This window comes from Oryctolagus cuniculus, chromosome 9 (genome assembly GCF_051225735.1).
Source record: "Oryctolagus cuniculus isolate XC-2025 breed Fujian yellow rabbit chromosome 9, ASM5122573v1, whole genome shotgun sequence".
Lineage (NCBI taxonomy): Eukaryota > Metazoa > Chordata > Mammalia > Lagomorpha > Leporidae > Oryctolagus > Oryctolagus cuniculus.
In genome coordinates, this window is record NC_142875.1 from 76,407,215 (window position 1) to 76,424,511 (window position 17,297).

The following is a 17,297-nucleotide window of genomic DNA, read 5'->3' on the forward strand; positions in this document are numbered from 1 at the left end:
TAAAAAAAATTTAAGTTAAAAAAAAATTGTTATATCTAGGAAACTGTGTTTAGCAGTGACAAAGGCTAACAATTAAAAAAATTATACAGAAAATAAAACTGTTTGACCTTTAAAACAACCAACATTTATGTATTTAAGCACCAAAAAATTATCTAGAAATTCCTAGTAATGACCTCTTATTAATAATGATTTTTTCATTCCACAAGTCAAAAAATTAAGTCCAGAGTCTTCTCTTATAGCACTTATTTTTAAGTAAAGTCCTGACCTCTAGTGGCTAACTTGGAATAATTCAATACCTGAATCTACCAAACAATCTTAAAGTCAAAAAAGACAGCAAGCCATTATAATCTTGCTACAGTAAAGCAACAGGCAAAATACAGTTCCACCTATAAAATATGAGTATTTGTACAAAAAAGAAAATCTGAATCTCGTCTTGCCTCTAGGTCCAACAAGCAGTTTCAGGTAAATGAAAAGGTAGATAAACTTATTAAAAACAATTGGAACATAGGAAATTCTATGGCACCCAAGATCCAGTCACTGTATTTTGTTGTTTTAAACAAATAAAGGACACAAAAAAGTGATGTGAGAGAACTATTATAGATTAAAAATGTCTAATGACCCTTGTAGATGAAAGGTCATATTAAGCAAATGCAAGATGTGGTTTTGTTTGGATGCTGATTTGAACACTGTTTTTAATGGTGAAAACTAGAGAAATGTAAACCCTTGTCTAGGTATTATATGATGTTACAGAATTATTGTTTCTTTTTTTTTATTTTGACAGGCAGAGTTAGACAGTGAGAGAGAGAGACAGAGAGAAAGATCTTCCTTCTATTGGTTCACCTCCCAAATGGCCACTACGCCAATTCGAAGCCAGGAGCCAGGTGCTTCCTCCTGGTCTCCCATGCGGGTGCAGGGCCCAAGCACTTGGGCCATCCTCCACTGCACCCCGGGCCACAGCAGAGAGCTGGCCTGGAAGAGGAGCAACCGGGACTAGAACCCAGCACCATATGGGATGCTGGCTCACAGGCAGAGGATTAACCAAGTGAGCCACGGCACGGGCCCTATTGTTTCATTTTAAAATACGATATTGATATTATGATCTTAAGAATATTTATTAGAGTTATAGAGTAAAATATTTATAATTGGAATTTTCTAAATGTTAGAGAAGTTAATTGTGAATTTGGAGAACTACAGATACAAAAGCCCCCAGACAGAAGCATGGTTGATGCTTTCAGGAGCAGGGAAGAGGCCAGTGTAGTGTGAATGAGGGATAGACTGGAAATGAGCTTAAGAAATTTAGTAGGGGTCCAAGTCTTGTAGGCCTTTTCTTTTTTTAAAGATTTATTTATTTAGTTATTTGAAAGTCACACTACAGATAGGGAGAGAAAGAAAAAGAAATCCTCTATCCACTGGTTCACCCCCAAGATGGCCACAACAGCTGGAGCTGGGCCAGCCTGAAGTCAGGAGCTTCTTCCAGGTCTCCCACGTGGGTGCAGAGGCCCAAGCACTTACGCCATCTTCTGCTGCTTTTCCCAGGTGCATTAGCAGGGAGCTGGATTGGAAGTGGAGCAGCTGAGACACAAACCAGTGCCCAAATGGGATATCGGCATTGCAGGTGGTGGCTCTACCTGGAATGCCACAGCACCAAGCCCAGAATTTTTAATAAGATGGGAAGGGGCCAGCGCTGTGGCGCAGTAGGTTAATCCTCCACCTGCAGTGCCAACATCCCATATGGGCGCTGGTTCTAGTCTCGGCTGCTCCTCTTCCCACCCAGCTCTCTGCTATGGCCTGGGATAGCAGTGGCAGATGGCCCAAGTCCTTGGGTCCCTGCACCCGCTTGGGAGACCCAGAAGAAGCTCCTGGCTTCTAGCTCCTGGCTCCTGGCTTCAGAACAGTGCACTATGGCCATTGCGACCATTTGGGGAGTGATCCAGCGGACGGAACACCTCCCTCTCTGTCTCTCCCTCTCACAGTCTGTAACTCTACCTCTCAAATAAATAAATAAAATCTTAAAAAAAATACACTGTAATAAAGGTTATAAAAAAAAAAGATGGGAATCCATTGGAGCATACGGAGCAGAGGAATGATATAATTCAGTAGTCATTCTGCCTCCTGTACGGAAAGTTGACCATTAACATGCGATGTTGAACATATCACAACTAAACATCTATCACAATAATCTAGGACAGGGAAGGAGGTGGCTCAAACCAATGAAGTCAGAAGTGGTCAAATTCTGATAATATTACAAAAGAGGGGCTGACAGAACCTACAGATGGCTAAATATGGAATGAGTAAAAGGAAAGTGAAAGATGGCCATAGTTTTCTGGCCTGAGCTAATGAAGGGATGGAGTTGCCCATTCTTGAGATAAGAAAGGCAACAAGAGAAGGGTTAAAGGAGAATTAGAAATACTAACTAGATGTTCAAGAGGAGTGGCTGGATGAGTACAGAGTACAGAGTAGTAATCTAGGTCAGACATATAAACACAGGAGTTGTTAGATCTACAGTTAACTGCCTTCTTCACTTTCCAGATGTCTTCCCTTTTTAGGTTGGACACACATAATTGCCATTTTTGTAGGTCAAACACTGTCCAATATTAGCAACCCGATATGATTCAACTAACTGTAAAATGTAAAGAATTCCTACCCCATTTCACAAGGCAGTTGAATACTCAAATAAGATAAACATAAGAATTCACATAGTAAATGCTTAAAGTATTGTAATGAAAAAGCTTGTCAGTGACAGATTAGAAAAGCCTTTTTTTTTTTTTTTTTTTTTTTTTTTTTGACAGGCAGAGTGGACAGTGAGAGAGAGAGACAGAGAGAAAGGTCTTCCCTTGCCGTTGGTTCACCCTCCAATGGCTGCTGCGGCCGGCACGCTGTGCTGATCTGAAGCCAGGAGCCAGGTGTTTCCCCTGGTCTCCCATGCAGGTGCAGGGCCCAAGCACTTGGGCCATCCTCTACTGCCTTGCTGGGCCACAGCAGAGAGCTGGCCTGGAAGAGGGGAAACTGGGACAGAATCTGGCGCCCTGGCCGGGACTAAAACCCGATGTGCTGGCGCCGCAGGCGGAAGATTAGTCTATTGAGCTGCAGTGCTTGCAAAAAGGCATTTTTAAAACTCAGAATTTATTTTCAAGCATATTGCTCATCTTACCTATGTGGAATCTGTTCAGAGAAGCCCCATGACCAAATAAATGCATTCAGCAAACATTTCAGCACATCTGAGTGCTCACCATAGGCCAGCACAAAACTCCTCGCCTGCTGGAGAACTGGTTTTAGATGTAGCTGGCCTTGTGATACAGCAGGTTGAATAACTGACTGTGATATCAGCATCCTCTGCGATCAGTGGTGCGAGTTCCTGCTGCTCTGCTTCTAATCCAGTTCCCTACCAATGTTCCTTGGAAAGCGGTGGAAGATGGCCCAAGTGGTTAGGTGCCTGCCACCCACCTGGGAGACTCAGATAGAGTTCCAGATTCCTGGCTTCAGCATGGCCCTGCCCCGGTCAATGGGGCTATTTGGGAAACAGATGGAAGATCTCTCCCTCTCTCTCCGTAACTCTAACTTTCAAATAAATAAATAAATATTTTGAAAAAGAGAAAGAAAGCTGGATTTAGATGATGGTAGGAAAACAAAAGCTTTAAAACCTGCTTTTTTTTAATGGTCCAGACTAGACTAATCCAATCCTGGATCAACAACCCTACTTAGCCTACCAAAGTGCTGTCCAGTCTTGCTTGAGAGCCTGTTTGAACTCCACTCAGTACTGGGTGACTAGGTTAGGCGCTCTCTATTTCTAGAAACAATATCTGAGTTTGGGTCATTTCTTTTACCTTTATCATCCTGTAGAGCCCCACTGATGTCCTTAATTTTCCTAGGACATGTCAAGGAGTCTCCTACTCCCCCAACTGCTCTCCTGCCCTTTTTGCTTGCCAGCTCACTCTCTTGTCTCCCTCAGGTCTTTGCTCACATGCTAATTAGTCCTTCATTGACTATCCTTTTAAGCCAAATCCCTCCTTTGCTACTCCATCTAGCACTTCCAATCTCCCTTTCATGCCCTAATTATCATCTAAGGAAGAACAAATCCCTCAGATCTGGAAATTGACCTGACACAGCTAGACCACGTTCTCCTGGTGGTGATAAACAAACTCATAGAATATCACTAACAGACAAAGGCACCCTGCGATTATGATAAAGTGGGACAAAAATAAGGTCAGTGTACAACCCACCAAATACCAAACATCCCTTTTCTCTTGCTTAAATTTAGCGACCGCTGCTCCTTTACCAAGTGCAATTTTATCCTCAATCTCGTCTGTCATCTCTGTAAGACTTATTGAGATATACAACCAGAATTGTCCTCACTTCCTGACAACTTCTAATCCAGAGCAAAATTCTCTTTCATTAGACCGTGCCCAAAATTACCCAACCAAAGCCCAAATTATAACAAGTTGTTCCTGTATCCTCTCACAGACCCTGCCTCCATAGTTTCCCATGGTGATAATTCTCCCTCACTACAACAAGTAATTAATCCCAGTTAGCTACAGGAGTGTTCCTATTGGTCTTGGCCTTTAGAACATGAACACACGTAACATTCTATGTGCTCTCTTCATTTGTCTGTCCCACTAGGATGTATCTCCATGTATCTGCACTGAGGTATAGATGTTTGGACGCTGCAGTTAGAAACATTTTGGACTCTCAATAAATAGTTGTTGAATGATTGAACATTGAGCACCCAGAATGCAGTAGATTTTAGAGATGTATGAAAATAATTAAATGAGAGTCCATTAGACTGAAATGACTGTTTTATCCTGGGTCGTTATGTAAGCAAATCCAAAACTAATTCAGGGGGCTGGCATCGTGACATAGTGAATGAAGCCATTACCAGCAGTGCCAGCATCCCATATGGGCACCAGTTTGAGCCCAGGCTGCTCAATTTCCAATCCAGCTCCCTGCTGGTGGCCTGGGAAGGCAGTGGAAGATGGTCCAGGTGCTTGGCCCCTGCACTCACCTGGAAGACCTGGAGGAAGCTCCTGGCTTTGGATCAGCCTAGCTCCATCCTTTGCAGCCATCTGAGGAGCGAGCCAGTGGATGGAAGACCTTTCTCTCTGTCTCTCCCTCTCTCTGTATGTCTTCCTCTTGAATAAATAAAATCTTAAAAAAAAAAAAACACTAATTCAGAATTTAAAAGAAAATGAAACAAACTCAGCCAATGCTAGGTGGCCAACTGGACATTAGTTTTGCTATCTGAACTTTTTTTTTTTTAAAGATTTATTTATTTTATTTGAAAGACAGAGTTACAGAGAGTCAGAAGCAGAGAGAGAGGTCTTCCATCTGCTGATTCACTCCCCAGGTGGCCACAATGGCAGGAGCTGTGCCGATCCAAAATCAGGAGCCAGGAGCTTCTTCCCAGTCTCCCACATGGGTGTAGGGGCCCAAGGATTTGGGTCATCTTCTACTGATTACCCAGGACATAGCAGAGAGCTAGATCGAAAGTGAAGCAGCAGAGACTTGAACCAGCACCCATATGGGATGATGGCACTGCAGGCAGCGGCTTTACCCACTATGCCACAGTGCCAGCCCCTGTTATCTTGAACTTGTTACAGGGATAGTCCAAATAAGGCAATAGCTCAAACTTAAACCAATCAAAAAATATCTTTGTTCTGTTCTGTATTCATCCTACAAAAGTTTTCCCTTTGACCACCTCACAGAGCCCTGACCATTTCCAGATTATATCTTCTTGATTAGTGAATCCCTGTCTGCTCAAATAAACTCTTTAACATTGTAATGTGCTAAAGTTTTTAATAGATGTAAACATGAATCACCGCAAGCTCCTGAGAAGTTCGCAGAGCAGTGGCTCAGTTTTACCAATTTCATTTTAATAAGTTTGAGAAAAGGAACAAAGAGGGCAGAATCAAAATTTGCATCAGGGACCACTGTGTTACTCTGCTTTCAAGTACCACATCATTATTTTTTTCCTTTGTTTGCTTTATTACAGGTATCCTTAGAAAGTCACTCTCCCAGGGCCGGCACTGTGGCACAGTGGGTAAACACCATCCCATATGGGTGCCCATTCGAGACACAGCTGCTCCACTTCTGATCCAGCTCTCTGCTATGGCCTGGGAAAGTAGTAGAAGATGGCCCACATGGGAGACTCGGAAGAAGCTCCTGGCTCCTGGCTTTGGATCGGCGCAGCTCCAGCTGTTGCAGGCAATTGGGGAGTAAACCAGTGGATGGAAGACTCTCTCTCTCTCTCTCTCTCTCTCTCTCTCTCTGCCTCTCTTTTCTCTGTGTAACTCTTTCAAATAAATAAATAAATCTTAAAAAAAAAAAAAAAAAAGGAAAGTCACTCTCCCAAGACTGGTGCTTTTTGGAGGAACTTGGGTGTATTAACAATTGCTGAAAAGAACTACACATGCTCTAGAATTTAATACCAAACTGTTCATCTGACAAAGGATTAATATCCAGAATATACAAGGAAGTCAAGCAATTTAACAGCACTATAGTAATAATAATAATCCTTCTTTAAAACAGACCAAAAAATCTGTGTGTATGTTTAAATCGGCACTGTGGCATAGTAGGTTAAGCAAGTGCCTACAGTGTCGGCATTTCATATGGGCACCGGTTTGAGACCCAGCTGCTCCACTTCTGATCCAGCTCCCTGCTAATGCACCTGAGAAAGCAGTGGAAGATGGCCTGAGTCCTTGGCCCCCTGCACACATGTGAGAGACTTGGAAGAAGCTCCTGGCTCCCAGCTTCAACAGGCCCAGCTCCAACTGTCTCAGCCATCTAGGGGTGAACCAGCAAATTGAAGACTCCTCTCTCTCTGCCTCTGACTCTACCTTTCAAGTAAATAAATAACTCTTAGGAAAAAGAATAAGAAGATACACAAATAGCTAACAAGCCTATGAGAAAATGCTCAATATCACAAACCAAACCACAATGAGATATCATCCTATCTCAGTTAGAATGCCCACTTTCAAAAAAATAACAGTGAGCTCTGAGTCCTTTTCTGGGATGCTCTCTTGGTCCAACTAGTGCACTTCTCTTCATTAAACTTTGCTTCAATATTCAAAAAATTAAGTAAATAAATAATAAATGGTACTGAGGATACAGAGAAAGAGAAATGCTTATGTCTTGTTATGGGAATGTAAATTAGTACAGCCATTATGGAAAACAGTATGAAACTTTCTCCAAAAACTAAAATATAGCTATCACATGATCCAGCAATCCCAGAGTGGGTATATACCCAAAGGAAATGAAATCATTATTTTAAAAAGTTGCCTACACTTCCATGTTTATTGCAGGACTATGCACAATAACAAAGTTATGGAATCAATCAAGATGGGCAAAAGGATAAAAAACATATGGTACAAATACACAACGGGATATTTTTCTGCCATGACAAGAATAAAATCTTGTCATTTGCAGCAACATGGTTGGTGATGGAGAAGATCATGTTAAATGAAATAAGCCAGGCACAGAAAGACAAATATATCACATTCTCTCTCATTTGTAGAAGCAAAAAAAAAATCAGTCTCATAGAATAATAGAGTGGAATAAGGGTCACTAAAATACAGGGAAGGTTAGTGGAGAAAAGGAATATGGAAAAGATGGATAATTGGTACTAAAACACAGACAGAAGGCATTAGTGCTAATGTTCTGTAGCACAGTAGAGCAACTACAGTCTAAAACAGTTTATGATACATTTCAAAATAATTAGAAGATTCTAGAGCTTCCCACCAAATAGACACAATCAATGTTTAAGAAGTGGGGATGTTGGCCGGCGCCCCAACTCACTAGGCTAATCTTCTACCTGTGGCACCGGCACCCCGGGTTATAGTCCCGGTTGGGGCGCCGGGTTCTGTCCCTGTTGCTCCTCTTCCAGTCCAGCCCTCTGCTGTGGCCCGGGAGTGCAGTGGAGGATGGCCCAAGTGCTTGGGCCCCTGCACCCGCATGGGAGACCAGGAGGAAGCATCTGGCTCCTGGCTTCAGATCGGCGCACCGGCCATAGTGGCCATTTGGGGGGTGAACCAATGGATGGAAGACCTCTCTCTCTCTCTCTCTGTCTCTCTCTCTCACTGTCCACTCTGCCTGTCAAAAAAAAATTAAAAAGCTAAGAAAAAAAAATAAATAAAAAAAAAACAATACGGGGCCAGCGCCGTTGTGCACTAGGTTAATCCTCCACCTGCAGCGCTGGCATCCCATATGGACACCGGGTTCTAGTCCCAGTTGCTCCTCTTCCAGTACAGCTCTCTGCTGTGGTCCGGGAAGGCAGTGGAGGATGGCCCAAGTGCTTGAGCCCCTGCACCTGCATGGGAGATCAGGAGGAAGCACCTGGCTCCTGGCTTTGGATTGGCATAGCTCCGGCTGTAGCGGCCATTTGAAGGGTGAACCAATAGAAGGAAGACCTTTCTCTCTGTCTCTCTCTCTCTCTCTCTCTCTCTCTAACTCTGTCTGTCAAATAAAAAAAAATCTAAAACCCATTCTTACAAAAAAGCTGAATAAAAGGCTAAATGTCATACATTGCAGAACAAAGTTTTTCAAACTTTAGGGCACTTAAGAATTCCCCCAAAGTGTTAGAAAAATACACTGCTTCTAACTGAAACAAAATTTACTAAATTTATTTTTAAAATTAGTAGATTTATCTTAAAGTCTCAACAGGCCTAAATTTATAAATTTGTAATTTGAGTAAATTCAGTATTCACTAAAACACCAGCAACTCCAAATATTTCCTTTGGGCAAAGCATCATTAAACAATGCCATTAACCTGTCATCCATTAACTGTAACAATGCTTATTTTGGGAAAACTTCATGTTTGATGCAGGACCTGGATCTCTAAAAAGAGAACTATTAGAGGCTTGAGTTATGACAGAGTGGGTTAAACCACCTCCTGCAATGCCCGCATCCCATATGAGTGCTTGCTAAACTCCCAGTTGCTCTGCTTCTGATCTAGCTTCCTGATAATTCACCTGGGAAAGCAGCAGAAGAAGGCCTAAGACTTTGGGCCCCTATACCTACACAACAGACTCAGATGGAGTTCTAGGCCCTTGACTTCAGCCTGGCCCAGCCCTGTCTGTTGCAGCCATTTGGGAATGAATGTGTCTCCATCTCTCTCTCTCTCTCTCTCTCTCTCTCTCTCTCTCTCTCTCTGTAATTGTACTTTGAATGCATAAACAAATCTTAAAGAGCGAGAAGTATTTGTTCAAAGAAAATGCTGGGCAGCGCTGTGGTACAGTGAGTTAAGTCTTCGCCTGCCATGCCAGTATCCCATATGGGTGCTGGTTCTGGTCCTGGCTGCTCCTCTTCAATCCAGCTCTCTGCCATGGCCTGGGAAAGCAGTAGAGGATGGTCCAGGTGCTTAGGCCCCTGTGCCTACGTGGGAGACCTGGAAGAAGTTCCTGGTTCCTGGCTTTGGATCGGCACAGCTCCGGCCGTTGGGGCCATTTGGGGAATGAACCAGTGAATGGAAGACCTTTCTCTTGGTCTCTCCACCTCACTGTCTGTAACTCTACCTCTCAAATACATAAATAAATCTAGAAAGGAAGGAAGGAAGGAAGGAAGGAAGGAAGGAAGGAAGGAAGGAAGGAAAGAAGGAAAGAAGGAAAGAAGGAAAGAAGGAAAGAAGGAAAGAAGGAAAGAAGGAAGGAAGGAAGGAGAAAAGGCCCGCACTGTGGCGCACTAGGTTAATCCTCAGCCTGTGAGCCGGCATCACTCATGGGCGCCAGGGTCTGGTCCCAGTTGCTCCTCTTCCAGTCCAGCTCTCTGCTGTGGCCCAGGAAGGCAGTGGAGGATGGCCCAAGTGCTTGGGCCCTGCACCCGCATGGGAGACCAGGAGGAAGCACCTGGCTCCTGGCTTCAGGTCGGTGCAGCTCCAGCCGTTGCGGCTACTTGGGGAGTGAGCCAATAGAAGGAAGACCTCTCTCTCTCTCTCTCTCTCTCTCTGTAACTCTGCCTGTCAAATAAATAAAATAGGGGCCAGCGCGGTGACGCACTAGGTTAATCCTCCGCCTGCGGCGCCGGCATCCCATATGGGTGCCGGATTCTAGTTCCAGTTGCTCCTCTTCCAGTCCAGCTCTCTGCTGTGGCCTGGGAGGGCAGTGGAGGATGGCCCAAGTGCTTGGGTGTCTGCACCCACGTGGGAGATCGGGAAAGAAGCTCCTGGCTCCTGGCTTCGGATCGGCGTAGATCTGGCCATGGCGGCCATTTGCAGAGTGAACCAATGGAAGGAAGACCTTTCTCTCTGTCTCTCTCACTGTCTGTAGCTATACCTGTCAAATAAATAAATAAAAATATTTAAAAAAAATAAAATCTTAAAAAAGGAAAAGAAAAAGAAAATACTAATACAGTATTAGTCCACTAAGTGCTACAAGATGTCAAGATGTCACTTTGTATACTAGAAACAATTATGATTGTGGCCAGCGCTGTGGCAGAATGGGTAAAGCCGTGGCCTGCAGTGCCAGCATCCCATATGGGTGCAGGTTCATGTCCCAGCTGCTCCACTTCTGAGCCAGTTCTCTGCTATGGCCTGGGAAAGCAGTAGAAGATGGCCCAAGTCCTTGGGTCTCTGTACCCACGTGGGAGACCCAGAAAAAGCTCCTGGTTCCTGGCTTCGGATAGGACCAGCTCCAGCCATTGCATCCATCTGGGGAGTGAACCAGCAAAAAGACCTTTCTCTGTCTCTCTCTGTAACTCTGCCTTTCCAATAAATAAATAAGTAAGTAAATAAATAAATAAATCTATCTTTTAAAAAGAAGATGGGGCCAGACCTGTGGTGTCGTGGGTAAAGCCACCCCACCCATATGGCACCCATATGGGTGCCAGTTCTTGTCCAGGCTACTCCACTTTTGATCCAGCTCTCTGCTATGGCCTGGGAAAGCAGTGGAAGATGGCCCAAGTCCTTGGGACCCTGCACCCACATGGGAGACCTGGAAGAAGCTCCTGGCTCCTGGCTTTGGATCGGCTCAGCTCTGGCTGTTGCAGTCATTTGGGGAGTGAACCAGAAGAATGGAAGACCCCTCTCTCTCGGCTCTACCTCTCTCTGTAATTTTGCATTTCAAATAAATAAAAGTAAAATCTTTAAAAAAAAAAAAGACAATTGTTATTGGCTTCAACTCTTTTTTAGGTCCTAATTTGTGGGGACACCCAGTTTTTCATTCTGAATAAATATGAAAACAACCTGGTTCCTAACCTCAAGAGACTTCAAAGCTCACTGAGAAGCAGATGTGTGCTCAAGTACCTAAATATAATACACAGTACTGAAAGCAATGCCAGAAGCACACACTATCAAATATTGCCTCAAAGTTAAATATCAAAATTGCCTCAAAGTTAAATAAGCTAGGTTGCATGTGTCACTATTGCACTGTACCTGAGGAACATTTCAAGGCATTCTGCCCTTGGTGTTATGCCTCATGGTCACATGATATGTTGGGCTAAAGCATTGAAGGATATCCTGTTGGCAGGTAGGACTGAAACAGAATCCAACCTGTTCTTTCTGTTTCCCCCATCTATTGGGATGTTGCATTCCCATCCCATTCTACAGTTGAGAACTACAAAGGGAAAAGCTGGATGAATCCAAGGTCACCCAGAGAAATATCCTGCGATAAATGAATATTCATTATTATGATAATGACTTAAAGGTTAGTGGTATGAAATACAGTTTATTTACATTTTGTTAATTCCATTTTTATTGGACAGCTTCATTGTACCAAAAACCCATTGGATACTAGAAATACAGCTAAGGATAAAGTAATCGAGATCTAGCAAAGGAGAAAAACTATTCTATTTTATAATAAGTCCTGGTAGAAAGCACAGGAAGTCATGAATCTCAGGGCTGGAACACAGAACCTAGACAGTAGGATAGCAGGGATACAGGGTCAGTGATTCTTTCCAGCTATGACTCTTTCAAAAACACATAAGACAGCACAATGGGGTGATGGGAGGGATGCTATAAATGTGAAAAAATACATTCACTCACAATTTTAAAAAGGATAAATTAAAACAAAAACACCCTTCAATGACTCACAAGATCAGAAACTTTAATAATATAGAGAGGGGTGGGTACCACTTGGGATGCCTACATCACATACTGGAGTGACTGAGTTCAAGTCTCTGCAGTGTTTCCCATTCTCATCAGCTTCCTGCTAATGTGCACCTCAGGAGGCAGTAGGTAGCTCAAGTACTTGGTCCTTGCCACTCATGTCAGAGACCTGGATTGAATTCTAGGCTCCTGGTTTTGGCCTGGCCCAACCCTGGCTGTTGCAGACATTTGGGGAGTGAAACAGAAGATGGAAGGTCTCTCTCTCAAATTAAAATAAATAAACAATGTAGCATTTTGGTGATCAAGGAAGAAACAGACACTGTTCAAAATGCTTGCTGGTATATGGCATGTACTTATAGAGAAATATTCTTAAATTTTGTCATCTTACAAAGTTCAAATATATATCCTTCAGTGCAGCAACTCTGCCTTTACTACTATTTCAGAGTCTCACATAGGAGCAAGAATTTCAAAGAAAGAATTTAAAATTTAAAATATTACAGAATTACCCTTCTGTAGTAGAAAATCAGGAGGAACCATCTAAATATCCATGATAGGAACCTGCCTTAAATAAATTATGGTGTAATGGAATGGAATCATCCAATGGCATATGTCAGAAGGATGTACTGGATTTCCAAAATATGTAGCCAAGGAGGTAGAATAGTAGAGTACAGTGGGTCTGTTTCCCCATTTATATGAAAAGCAAAATATGCATATGCACATAAAGTCTTGTGTTTGCATAGGCTATTGATGGAAAGTTAAATAGACACACTTTTTATTTATTTATTTATTTTATTTTTTGACAGGCAGAGTGGACAGTGAGAGAGAGAGAGACAGAGAGAAAGGTCTTCCTTTGCCGTTTGTTCACCCTCCAATGGACACACTTTTAAAAGTGCTTTAGATTGACCCTGGGGAAGGAAGTAAATTACCTGAAGTGGGACTATAATAAAATTCTATTATGAACATTTCCAAACATACATAAAAAAGAAGAGAGTAAAATGACCTTCCATCTGTCAACCTTAACAACTGCATCTCATGAATTAACTGAATCCCTGGGTGAGATTGAGAGTGGGAGGCACTGGGTGACACGGGAGGCAGGAAGTGCATGTAGCAGAGTACTGTGGGCATCCAAGTGAGAATACAGTAAAATAGAACAAGAACCATGGGGAAGGCCAAAAGAGGAGAGGCCAAACCTGAGAGGTTTAGAAATAGAACTGAAGAACTGGTGGGAACTGGGGCCTCAGAGAGGAGAGCTCTATGCCAGATTCCTGTCTTTGGGAAGTTGACAATTACCAGGAAGGAGAATACAGAAAATCTGAGCAAAAGGATGAATAATAGAGTTTGGAAGGCCTTTGGGACATCAACTAAATATGTTAAGTGACCAGAAATAAATAAGACTACATACCTCAGAGTTCCCCACATTGGGTAGTAGCCAAATCCATGAGTGCAGATGAGTGCAAAATTGAGAGGGAAACTCTATCTGTATATGGCATGCATCAGCATATTGCATGTGTGTATGTGTGTGTTTAACTATTTGTTGTGCACATTTTCCTACATATACAAAGATGGAGGTATAATAAGTCCCTAATACCTCTTATTCCAGCTTCAATTATTACCAACAGGAGCAAGGGTTTGCCCTAGTGATTAAGACACCTACATCCTGTATCCCAGGGTACCTGAGTTCAAGCATTGGCTCCAGATCCTGATTCCAGCTTCCTACCAATGCACACCCTGGCAGGCAGTAGTTGCTGACCCAAGTGACTGATTGGGTCCCTGCCACCCACACTAATTGAGCTGCCAGCTTCAGCCCAGTCCAGTCCTAGCCATTGCAGGCATTTAGGGGAGTGACTCCACAGATGGGCGTTTTCCCATGCTCTTTCTTCTTTCTCTGCCTCATGCATAAATCAATAATAATTACCAATAATTTACAATTCTTATTTCATGTATCATCCCCTAATTTTTGAGTATCATAAGCCAGATCCCCAAATTCATTTAATTTCACTTATATTTTACATTTTATAGATTAGGTACATTTTTTCCATAACCAAAAAACCACAATAATCATTGCTGTATTAATCTATTCAGGCTGCCATAATGAAAGCCACAGACTGGGTAGCATAAACAGCTGAAATATATTTTCTTACAGTTTGGAAAACTGGAAGTTCAAGATCAATGTGCACACAGGCTTAGCTTCTCCTAAATCCTCTCTTTGACTTGCAGCTGGTTGCCCTCTAACTGTGTCCTCGTACAGTCATTCCTTTCCTCAGTACCATCTCTGGTGCCTTCTGTGCATCCCAATCTCTTCTTTTTCTTTCTTTTTTTTTTTTTTTGATTATTTTTTTGACAGGCAGAGTGGACAGTGAGAGAGAGAGACAGAGAGAAAGGTCTTCCTTTGCCGTTGGTTCACCCTCCAATGGCCGCCGTGGCCGGCGCACGTCGCTGATCCGATGGCAGGAGCCAGGTACTTATCCTGGTCTCCCATGGGGTGCAGGGCCCAAGCACTTGGGCCATCCTCCACTGCACTCCCTGGCCACAGCAGAGGGCTGGCCTGGAAGAGGGGCAACCGGGACAGAATCCGGCGCCTCGACCGGGCCTAGAACCCGGTGTACTGGCGCCGCTAGGCGGAGGATTAGCCTAGTGAGCCGCGGCGCCGGCCCTTTTTTTTTTTTTTTTTTTTTTTTTTTTTTGACAAGCAGAGTTAGAGAGAGAGAAAGGTCTTCCGTTGGTTCACTCCCCAAATGGCTGCTACGGAGGGTGCGCTGCGCCGATCCGGAGCCAGGAGCCAGATGCTTCCTCCTGGTCTCCCATGTAGGTGCAGAGCCCAAGGACTTGGGCCATCCTCCACTGCCTTCCCGGGCCACAGCAGAGAGCTGTACTGGAAGAGGAGCAACCGGGACAGAATCCGGCACCCCCAACTGGGACTAGAACCTGGTGTGCTGGCGCTGGAGGTGGAGGATTAGCCTAGTGAGCCCTGGCGCCGGCCCCCAATCTCTTCTAAACACAGTAGTAAGATTGGATTACTGCTACCCTAATAGCATCATTTAAATACCTTCAGGGCAGGTATTTAGCCTAGCTGTAGCGTCTTAGATTGCAGTACCTGGGCTGAATGCCTGGCACAGGCCCAATTCCAGCTTCCTGATAATGCAGAGCCAGGAGGCAGCAATCAAGTGATTGGGTTCCTGTTATTCACAGAGGAGACTTGGCATGTGATCTCATGGCTTTGCATGTAAGCACAAAGCTCCTGACTCTGCCCCATGGTCCAGTGTGGGCATTTGGGAAATGAACCAGTACATGTCTATCTGTGTTTACTCCTGTCATCCAAATGTCCAAATGTCATCAAATGGTCAACAAGTCTATAAGAAAAAGATGCTCGGCTGGCACCGTGGCTCAATAGGCTAATCCTCCCCCTGTGGCGCCGGCACACCGGGTTCTAGTCCCAGTCGGGGCACCGGATTCTGTCCCGGTTGCCCCTCTTCCAGGCCAGCTCTCTGCTGTGGCCTGGGAGTGCAGTGGAGGATGGCCCAAGTGCTTGGGCCCTGCACCCCATGGGAGACCAGGAGAAGCACCTGGCTCTGGCTTAGGATCAGCGCGGTGCACCGGCCGCAGCTGCGCCGGCTGCAGCAGCCATTGGAGGGTGAACCAACGGTAGAGGGTAGAGGAAGACCTTTCTCCCTGTCTCTCTTTCACTGTCCACTCTGTCAAAAAAAAAAAAATGCTCAACATTACTAACCATTAGAGAATGCAGATCAAAAGCACAATAAAACATCATATCACACCCATTGGATGCATTTCTCAAAGGAATGGAAAATAACAAGTCCTGGTGATGATGTCAATAAATTGTAAGTTCTTACAATGCTGTAGATCTGTAAAAATGGCCCAGCTGCTGTAGAAAACAGTTAGTGGGCTCCTCAATTACATAAACATAGATTTACTGTAAGACTCAGAAATCCCACTCCAGTGGATATAGTATGTCCCTCATCTTATCCACAAGAAATTCCTGGAACCCCAGGTGATACCAAAAATTATACACATGTACTATGCTTGTGTTTATACACATATATCTATGATAAAGTTTAATATATAAATTAGACACATTAAGAGATGAACCGTAATAATAATAGAACAGTTATTACAATATACTATAGTAAAATTATGTGAATGTGGTATCTCTCAATCACACACAAAATAGCTTATTGTGCTGTAATAATGGGAGATGATAAAGTCTAAGTGATGAGAGGAAGCAAGGTGAATGCACAGGTATTGATTGTGATGTAGCATCTAAAGGCTACTTGAACACAAACTCTGTGATACAGTGACAATAGATCTAATAGCCGAGAAGCCTAGCAAATGACCAACAGGTGGATAGCATCTGCAGGATTGATATGGCAGACAAGGCATGTGATCTCATGGCTTTGCATGTAAGCACAAAGCTCCTGACTCTGCCCCATGGTCCAGTGTGGGCATTTGGGAAATGAACCAGTACATGTCTATCTGTGCTTACTCCTGTCATCCAAATGCCCAAGTGTCATCAAATGGTCAACAAGTCTATAAGAAAAAGATGCTCGGCCGGCATCTCCGAGGCAGAATGAATCAGGACAGCACAAGATTTCATTGTACTAAGAACACTGTACTATTCAGAACAAGATTTCCTGTACTATTTAAAACTTGTGAGTTGTCAACTTGGGAATTTTACATTTATTATTTATGGACCATAGTTGATGACAGGACCTGAAACTTTGGATAAGGCAGTGATGGGGGGAACTACTGTATACCCAGAAGAATTGAAAACAGGGATGGGCATTGTTACACAGCAGGTTAGGCTTCGAATATTTGTATCCATATTGGAGTGCCTGGTTTGAACCCTTGCTTCTCCGTACTTCCAACCCAGGTTCCTGTTAATGCGCATCCTGGAGGCAGTAGGCCCAAGTACTTGAGTCCCTGCCATCCACTTGGGATAGAATTTCTGGTTCCTGGCTTCTACTTGGTTTAGCTCCAGTGGCTGGGAGCATTTGGGGAGTGAACCAGCGATGAAAGACCTCTCTTTCTTGGTCTCCTTCTGTCACTTCACCTTTCAAATAAATAATCTTAAAACAAATTAAAAACAATAGTTCAAACAAATAGTAGCACTATCCACAATAGCTTCAAGGTACAAACAACCTAAATGTTCAACAGATTCTCTCTCGGGGGCTGCACAGGTGTTCCTTCAGATAGATGTTCCCCTTAGATGTTCCTGGTGCATGTTGTCTCTCTCCTCCTTTATAGTCCTCTTCCG

General features: G+C 43.6%; 1 pseudogene across 1 annotated transcript in view; it reads right to left on the bottom strand.

Moving 5' to 3' along the window:
* The window catches only part of LOC138843648 (serine/threonine-protein kinase Nek3-like), a 79,883-nt pseudogene that overhangs the window by 26,992 nt on the left and 35,594 nt on the right, over positions 1-17,297 (bottom strand). The window lies entirely within an intron of this gene.